At 44.3% G+C, this 8,811-nt stretch overlaps 1 long non-coding RNA gene across 1 annotated transcript; it reads right to left on the bottom strand.

Annotated features, from left to right (window-relative positions):
- Positions 1 to 1,098: 1,098 nt before the first annotated feature.
- On the bottom strand, positions 1,099 to 8,253 carry LOC132521760 (uncharacterized). The gene is made up of 4 exons (XR_009540955.1): positions 8,190 to 8,253; positions 6,423 to 6,526; positions 3,959 to 4,130; positions 1,099 to 1,223 (listed from the first exon to the last, which is right to left on the bottom strand). It is a non-coding gene; the product is annotated as an uncharacterized LOC132521760 (long non-coding RNA).
- Positions 8,254 to 8,811: the final 558 nt, after the last annotated feature.

The raw sequence follows: 8,811 nt of genomic DNA, 5'->3' as shown, positions 1-8,811 counted from the left end.
AGAACACTCCCTAACACCATACACAAAAATAAACTCAAAATGGATTAAAGACCTAAATGTTAGGCCAGAAACTATCAAACTCTTAGAGGAAAACATAGGCAGAACACTCTATGACATAAATCACAGCAAGATCCTTTTTGACCCACCTCCTAGAGAAATGGAAATAAAAACAAAAATAAACAAATGGGACCTAATGAAACTTCAAAGCTTTTGCACAGCAAAGGAAACCATAAACAAGACGAAAAGACAACCCTCAGAATAGGAGAAAATATTTGCAAATGAAGCAACTGACAAAGGATTAATCTCCAAAATTTATAAGCAGCTCATGCAGCTCAATAACAAAAAACCAAACAACCCAATCCAAAAATGGGCAGAAGACCTAAATAGACATTCCTCCAAAGAAGATGTACAGACTGTCAACAAACACATGAAAGACTGCTCAACATCATTAATCATTAGAGAAATGCAAATCAAAACTACAATGAGATATCATCTCACACCGGTCAGAATGGCCATCATCAAAAAATCTAGAAAACATTTTTTAAAAAGAAAAAAAAAAGAAGGTAGACTGGGGGACTTTCCTGGTGGTCCAGTGGTTAAGAATCCACCCCCGCAATGCAGGGACGTAGGTTCAATCACTTGTTAGGGAACTAAGATCCCATATGCCACGGGGCAACTAAGCCCACGTGCTCTAGATCCTGCGTGTCACAACTAGAGATCCCGTGTGCCGCAACTACTGAGCCCGTGTACCACAACTAGAGAGAAGCCTGTGGGCCGCAATGAAAGATCCCGCACGCTGCAATGAAGATCCCACATGCTGCAACTAAGACCCAATGCAGCCAAATAAATAAATATTAAAAAAAAGAAGGTAGATTGTAGAGAGAAAATATCTTATTTCATCTTAAAAGCAATTGTATGAAGCAGATATTATGATTGTCTTTGTTTTACAGATGAAGACAGATTCAAAGAAGCAAGGTCTTGCTTCTAGGTTGCATGGCTCAGAAGCATCTCTGCCCTCTGATTGGCGCCCTTCTACTTCTGCTAAGGGCTTATCCTTCCTGCATCTGAAATTGAAAGGTTGAAATTCTCTTACCCAGGCCACAGAAGGGGTCTGGGGAAGACAGTGGTGAAGATCTTGATGTTGGGGAGAAGCCTTGGCTGGAAAATGTGTGAACAGCAGGTGGCAGCAGTGTCCTTGGAGTTTGTGGTTGTCCCCTACAGTCCTTGGAAAGCAAGGTCAACAAGCAGCAATTAAGGTGCTGATCCTAATTCCTGACCTCTGATCTTTGACCTGCCTCCCACCCCTCACCTACCTCCTGCTGAGCCAGGTGGACTGTCTGACTTCTAGTAGGGTGTTTCCCTTTCTCTCCCTGAGGAACTCAAAGGGGAGATTGGGAAAGATGACCCAGAAGTCATTTACAATGGAAACGCTCCCACTGAGATCATTAATATCATGTACAATTGTGTGAACTTGGCATGTTACCCTCTCTGTTCCTTGATATGCTTTTCTGTAAAATGAGGATAATAATGGCCACCTGCCTTGAAGGCTCATTGAGCTGATTGAAGGAACATAATATATACAGAGCCTTAGAACAGCACAGTGAATATAACACATGCTCCTCATTCATATTATTCTTTATAGAGGGCTGTATCATTGCAGTGGGCTTTCATACATCAACATCTCACTCCATCCTTCCTCCACATTTTGAGACGCAGATATTACACATTTAACAGAGAAGGACTCTTAGTTTGAGCCAGAGGAAGTAATATTAGCATGAGATGAGGAAGCCAGATTCCTCGGGGGTGTGGCACCACATGCAAGTTACTTAATGCTTTGGAGCCTCAGTTTCTTTTTCTGTAAAATGGTGATAATATTACCTATCTTGGGTGTCGGTTGTGAGAACTAAATAAAACAACATATACGAAGCCCTCTGGTATAGTTCCTCTTATGTAGTTACACTTAAAATCATTAAAAGGATGTCTTAAAACATATAGAAAAGTGTTGAAATAAAATTCACGTTTTAAGGCAAGACGAGAAAAATTTAAACATAAAACTTTTTCTCTGCCCTTTGGCTTCCTCTCTCCCCTCTAGTGTGCACTGTGCACCTGCATTACGTGTTAACCAGACTTCCCCAACAGCAGAAGTACCTACTCAACCATAAAGATCAATGTTTCTCCTTCTGGTGCCAGCTATGTAACTCCTTAGAAGATAACATTCCTTTCTCAATCCTGTAAGGGGTCACAATGACCCACCACTCACCTTGTACATGCAGACATCTTTGGTGAACTTTATGCACCATGTCAATATATCATCACTTAATGCAGAACAGACTGGTTAGACTACCTGGGGAGATACTGGGCCACAGCTAATGGAAGTTCTCAGCTTAAATACTTACTTATGATCTTATTAATGTCACCAGCTATATTACTTGTATTTTGCCTATTTTACAAGATTATTTCTTGCATTATCAAATATGTGACTGAGCCTCGGATAAAATTAATGATGATTAGGTGACTTGAAATGATCCAGTAATAGCACATTGAGTGGCCTATCAGTGAAATCCTCACCTATCCTGGGAATGAGCACTTCTAGCACCGCTGGACAAACTGGTCACCAAATGCCTCCCAAACCTTGGTTGAAATTAAGACCAAAAGGGAAGTGATTGTAAAATAAAGAATGCTGCCCACCATCTAGTTCTACATGAATCAAGTCATTAGCCACTGCAGTTGCTGACGTACAGTACACCCGAGAAAGGAATTCAGAGTGAAGATCTGGAATGGGGCACTCTGTACTCTGGGAAATCTGGCAGAACGGGCCTTTAGATAGTTAGATATTTTAAGGAAAAATTTTTTATGACCTGGATTCTTGCATCTTCCCATACTTAGAAAAGTACTACAATCATCAATTAAGCTGTCTGTTTCTCATGACTAGCAGCAACCTTCTACTGAGACGTGTGCTTGACTGCACATACCCTCTTCCCCCAAATCACATTACTGACCTCTCCCCTTACCTCTTCAGAGCAGTTTCTCAGAGTAGCCAGCTGCCTCCTGGGCTATAGTCCTCAGCTTGGCTCGAATAAAATTTTCCCTTTCTTTCTTAGATTGACCATTGATTAATTCTTTCCATTGACAAAAGTTATAAGGAAGGCAAGTAAAGTTACTCACGATCCCACCACCCAGAAATAACCCCGTTATTATCATGATGTGTTTTTTCTTCCCCCAGTGTTTGTACATAACATGGCTGAGATCACATCACATATGTACAAGTAAGCTGTCCCTAAGAAAGTGGCAGAGCTGGGCTGACACCCCAGGCAGGCTGGGTCCAGGTCCAGGCCTTCCTACGTAGCCATTTCCCTGCACTGCCCCTATAAAGTTCAAGCTTATATCATTTCAAGAAACTGACAAAAAAATATTTAAATGTTTCGAGTTTGAAAATAAAGCACGTAAAGAGACCAGAGTTAGCCAAAATAATCCTATCGTATAGTTAAAGGCTGGAATTTTGCCTGGAAAAGTAGTATTTCATGTGGAAAAAATGTTAATTTCTACTATGTCTGTGTAGCCAATATTTTAATTGTTAAAACATTACTGTTCAAGCTCATAAAATGAGCAAACTTGGTAAAACTAGTAAACTAGTCAGTTAACAAAGTGATTAAATCGACAAATGGAGTGAGTTGATTATGTTGCAGGTGGGGTTTTAGGGGGGTGCTGAGTTTTGGCAAATTGGCTTGCGTTTATTGGAGATGGAGTATTGCTTAATATATATACTTGTTGAGTGAATGAATACATGAATAAATGAATGAATGAATTTTGCCATAAAAGAAATAATCTTCCCCTCTAAAATTCAACGGCTGTACATGACGCCTGCATTTTAGGAGCCTTGAGGGTTGCCTGAGACAGAAATTCTGGTTCTGGGATCGCATGTACTCACTGCGTGCATACTCCTACTCCAAATACTCACTCATGGCCTAACTGGAGGCTTAGTGGGAGCTGGCGCTTCCTGTGGGCTCGGAGCTCAAGCCCACACACCTTGAGCTTGGAGTCAGAAGAATGAGGTTCCAATCTCGATCAGCTCATCCGTTGCTAGCCCCAGAACACTGGCCAGTCAGTTCACTCCCAAACTGTTTCCTCACCTGTAAAATGGGCATAATTCTGACACCTGCCCCACCTTGTTCCCAGCATCACAGGGCGCAGGGAAGTACTAGATGAATGTTAGTTCACGTCTGTGAAAACGATTAGACTTCAGGGTCTGAAGGGACCCTGGTGTGACGGAGGTAGCCCTGGGAAGGGGCGGGGTCTCCTTGGGGAAGGAGGGCCACTGCTCCCCTTTGCTCTTTGGCTGCTCCTTTCTGATCACTGACACCCATGATAGAGAGACACACAGACCCATTAAGCTGCCTTCCCCGGATCACCTACTATGAGAAGCAAACACCAGGGGCCTTACAGCCAGCATCCCCTCACTGCTACTTCAGGGCTGAGATCCTCTGCCCAGAGCCACTGGTGGTGGGGTGATGGGGGGCCTGAGTCCTCCCATGGTTACCCCTGGGGCTCCTCAGGCTGGCCTCCCCCTTCTCCACCACTCACAGCTCTGCACCCAGCCTGCGAGGCTTCCAGTGGGGTATCTACTGGTCCCACCTTTGTGGCCTCACTGAAAGAAACATGCAGGCAAAGAAACCTGGCTGTGGAGGGCTGGGGCAGGGAGAGAACACAGCTGGGTGTGACGAGGAAGGGCATGGCACAACAGGAGCCCGGGAAAAGGACCAAGACAAAAAATGAGGGGGGGAGAGAGAAGTCTGGAGAGCACTTTTTATTTCTCCTCCCTTCTCTCAAGTGTAAGAGTGAAATCATTAAGGGGGAAAAAAGGAGAAGATGGCAATCAGTGTCGCCTTTTAGTGCTTGAGTGGGTGACAGTACATTCCAGCTGCCACCAGGACACCTACCACTGCTAAGCGATGCTACACGTCAGCCAGTCCAGGCCAGAGGCCCCCCACTGGCTCCTTGCCTCATACCCAGGTCTCCTGACATGTGTAGGCTCCCTGCCACCAGCCAAGTAGTAAGTTATCACCTGCTCATTTTGGGTCACTTTCTCCTCCATGAGTTACTTTAGCCCTAGTGGAGACTTAATATAACAGTTCACTACACTTGTAAGGTGCTTCTTCCTTCCAGAGAGTTTTATGCTCACCATATCTAAAAGCTCATCTATCTGGATAAAGAAGAGGTGATACACACACACACACACACACACACACACACACACACACACACACAGGAATACTACTCAGCCATAAAAAAGAATGAAATGTTGCCATGTGCAGCAACATAGATGGACTTGGAGGGCATTATGCTCAGTGTCAGACAAAGAAAGACAAATACTGTATGATATCACTTACATGTGGAATCTAAAAAATACAACAAACGAATGAATGTGACAGAAAAGAAGCAGATTCACAGATACAGATAACAAGCTACTGGTTACCAGTGTGGAGGAGGGGCATTAAAGGGATTGGCGAGTGAGAGGTACAAACTACTGGGTGTTAAGACAGGCTACAAGGATGTATTGTACAACATGGGGAATATGGCCAATATTTTGTAAATGGAGGGTAACCTTTCAAAATTGTATAAAAAATAAAAAATTTTAAAAATGATTTAAAAATGCCTAACACATTGTATATAAAAGATAAAAAATAAAAATACAAATGAAAGCTTATACATCTGACTAGCCCTTCAGGGTTGAAAGGACCTGTGTACAGATGGACTCTGAATTGGAAGGCTCTGAGTTCACCTAATGCAGTTATTATCTGACATCAGCTGAGGCCCCCATCTCACTCCTCATAGATCTGGTTCAACTTGGCCTACACCCCAATTCCAGGGCCTATGACCAGGGCTGGTTTCAGACCATAACAAGCCCCAGGGCCTTTTAATTATGGAGTCCACATTCCACATCATATCAAACACATTAGCATATACCCACATTTCACATGGAATATAACATTTTTTGCTGTGGAAAAAATCAAAAAGGTTTTCTTAATTTTGCTTTGGAAACTATTTAGCTACCAGTTATTCACTGACTATATGACTGACTATGATTTGTGGGCTGTCATCACACACACACAGGAAATTTTATAGGGTGAGAGAATCAAACCGTAGCTTTCTTTTCAAATGTAAATAATTTATAAACACTAAATTGAAAAATGAATGAAGTTGACACAATTTTATGTCTTACGGATGCTTCATTAAAATGTATTACTTTCAATTTTATACTTTCTGTGTTTTAGATCCATTAATTTTTTTCTCATCTCACATGTTTTCACAGGCTTTTGAAAAAGCTGGTCTGCAAGAGGCCCTGTACCAGCGGGGCCTACTGGCCAGACGGCCCTGACTGCTGTTGCTAAAAGCCCTTCCCAAGACTCTGACCCGTCCCTCACCTCACTTCTGGCATCTTCTGATTCTTTGCTCTTGCATATCTGCTCATGCTTCGGTTTCAGCTGGTATCGAAACTGGTCACAGAGCTCAGCTCCTTCGTTGTTTCCTACAAAATATCCAACCACACTGAACATTTCATGAAGTGGGAGATGTGATAAATTCTGAGGGCCGTGGAGAGAGGTCACTCAAGTCCCTCGCAGCTTCCTGCCATCTGGTCGGCACTACCCTTTCCACCCCGTGTCCACCCTCTCTCACCCCACATCCTCCAAGCTGCCTGTGCCAGCAGTGTGGCCACCCTGCCCAGGGCTGCTCTCCAGGGAGCCTAGGTCACACTGTCCCCTTCCCTTGTCTGGCTGCTTCTCTCTCAAACAGCAGATTGCCAGGAATGGCTGCACTCTCCAGGTCCCTTGAATTCATCTAGTATTTTCACAATACTTGTGAAAATCTCCTTCCACAAGTATTATCTGGTGCCTCCATCCCCTGAGAGCACCTGGGCAGGAGCCCCTGCTGGCCACTTCCGGGATGGGGACCTCCCATCTCTCAGGTCAAGGCTTTTGCTTGCCTTTTTCACCGTTAGAAAGTAATTAGATCAATCTGAGCTCTGGCTTCATTGAAACTTTACTCCCGCTCATGGTCCTGCCTCTGGGTCCTCTGACCTTCAACACACCCCTGAAACAACATACTCCTGTCTCCCCAGGACAACTGAGGAGTCAGGTGGCAAAGTCCCAACTGAGACACACGCCTCTCGACTCCCAGTCCTGGGCTTTCTCAGGGTCTCTTTCCCTTCGACTGCCTTTTATTACTCAGCTTTCTTCCGGGAAGAAATGCAGTGTACTGTGAATTTCCTTCAGCAAACACAGGCTCTTTGCTTGTTTGAGCAAACAGGGTCACAGAGGTGGGATGGAGCAGAGGGTGAAGGGGTGGGCAGCAGGGCCAACTTCTCTGTTAAATCATGGGAGGTGCAGTGCCCAGGGCACATGACACTTTAGGAGGCCCATGAATGTGTCTTAATTGCTTTTAAAATCAGAAGAAAAAAAAATTTTAGGTTGAAGAAAATGTTTTAATATATAATATTAATATATTTGTCTTCATACCAATGCAGACATCAAATAAAATTTAAACATTTTTTATGGAGGAAGGAGCCCCTAAAAGTCAGAATACCCAGGGTCCACAGCAGTTATAATGTGGTGCTGGTGGGCAGGGGTCTGTCTCCTCACTGAACTTGACAAGTGAAGTCCCTTTACAGGGATGGTTGTGCTACTCGGGGGATGGAAAATCGGCACCTCCTGAATTATGAGTGACTGTCACTTCCACCAGGTGAATCAGATGAAGTAATTAAAAAGGCTGATTCTGTCCTCTGGGTCAGCATGGATTGGGTCCAACTGCCCACTCGTCTTGTAAAGCCATGGCCCACACTGTGGGGGAAGCGGGCTCAGCTTTCTCTGCCTGGGGGACGTCTGTCTTCTCCCTTGGACTTTCACTCCAGTTACAGCTCATCCCAGGGTTCCCTGAAGGACAGACGGGCAGTCCATCAGAAGGCCTTGGAGCCTTGCCTGGCCCGTCCTCAAACCAGCCACTCCCACTGGGCCCCTCCTCTCCTCCCTGAAGCTCATTAGCATTCTCAGCAGAAAAGTAGCAGAAAATGGTAAAAAAAAGAACTTGAACTTTGCACACGCCAGTCCTGTGCTCCGATCCCAGCTCTACCACTTCCCAGCTGTGTGCCTTCTGAGCCTCAATTTTGTTTTCATTTAAAAAGGGGATAATATTACCTGTTCATATAGTTATTGCAAGTGTCGAATAAGAGAACCTGTGCAAAGTCCAAGGAACCAGCTGGAGCTTATGGTTGGCCGTCTGAGAGCAGAGTCTAGGGCATGTGTCTTGAAGCTGTATTTTTATACTTTCTGTAATATAAAGAAATACTGATAGCTGCATCAAAGATGGTGCTTCCTCTGTCTGGCATATAGTAGTTCCCCTCACTCCTTTTTAATGACTTAGTCCCATCCATTAATAATCCGCCTTCATGGTTGTACCTGCCACCCACCTCCAAGCTAGGATGGTGTGGTATGTCCCAACTCCACGGGCACAGAAGGTCCCGCACTCGGGACCCTACGGGACCTTGCCCTGTATCTCTTCATCTGGCTACTCATTCAAATCTTTTTTATTTTATTTTTTTGCTGTGCCACGCCATGCGGCTTGTGGGATCTTAGTTCCCCCACCAGGGATCGAACCCAGGCCCCCCGGCTGTGAAAGCTCTGAGTCCTAACCACTGGATCACCAGGGAATTCCCTCATATCTTTATTATATCCTTTATAGTAAACTGATAACCATGAGTAAATATTTTCCTGTGTTCTGTGAGCCATCCTAGCAAAATTTTTAACCCAAGGAGGGGGT

The sequence above is a fragment of the Lagenorhynchus albirostris genome, chromosome 1 (assembly GCF_949774975.1).
Source record: "Lagenorhynchus albirostris chromosome 1, mLagAlb1.1, whole genome shotgun sequence".
NCBI classification, from domain to species: Eukaryota; Metazoa; Chordata; class Mammalia; order Artiodactyla; family Delphinidae; genus Lagenorhynchus; species Lagenorhynchus albirostris.
Note: the sequence above shows the minus strand (reverse complement) of the source record. Positions and strands in the feature narration are given on the sequence as shown.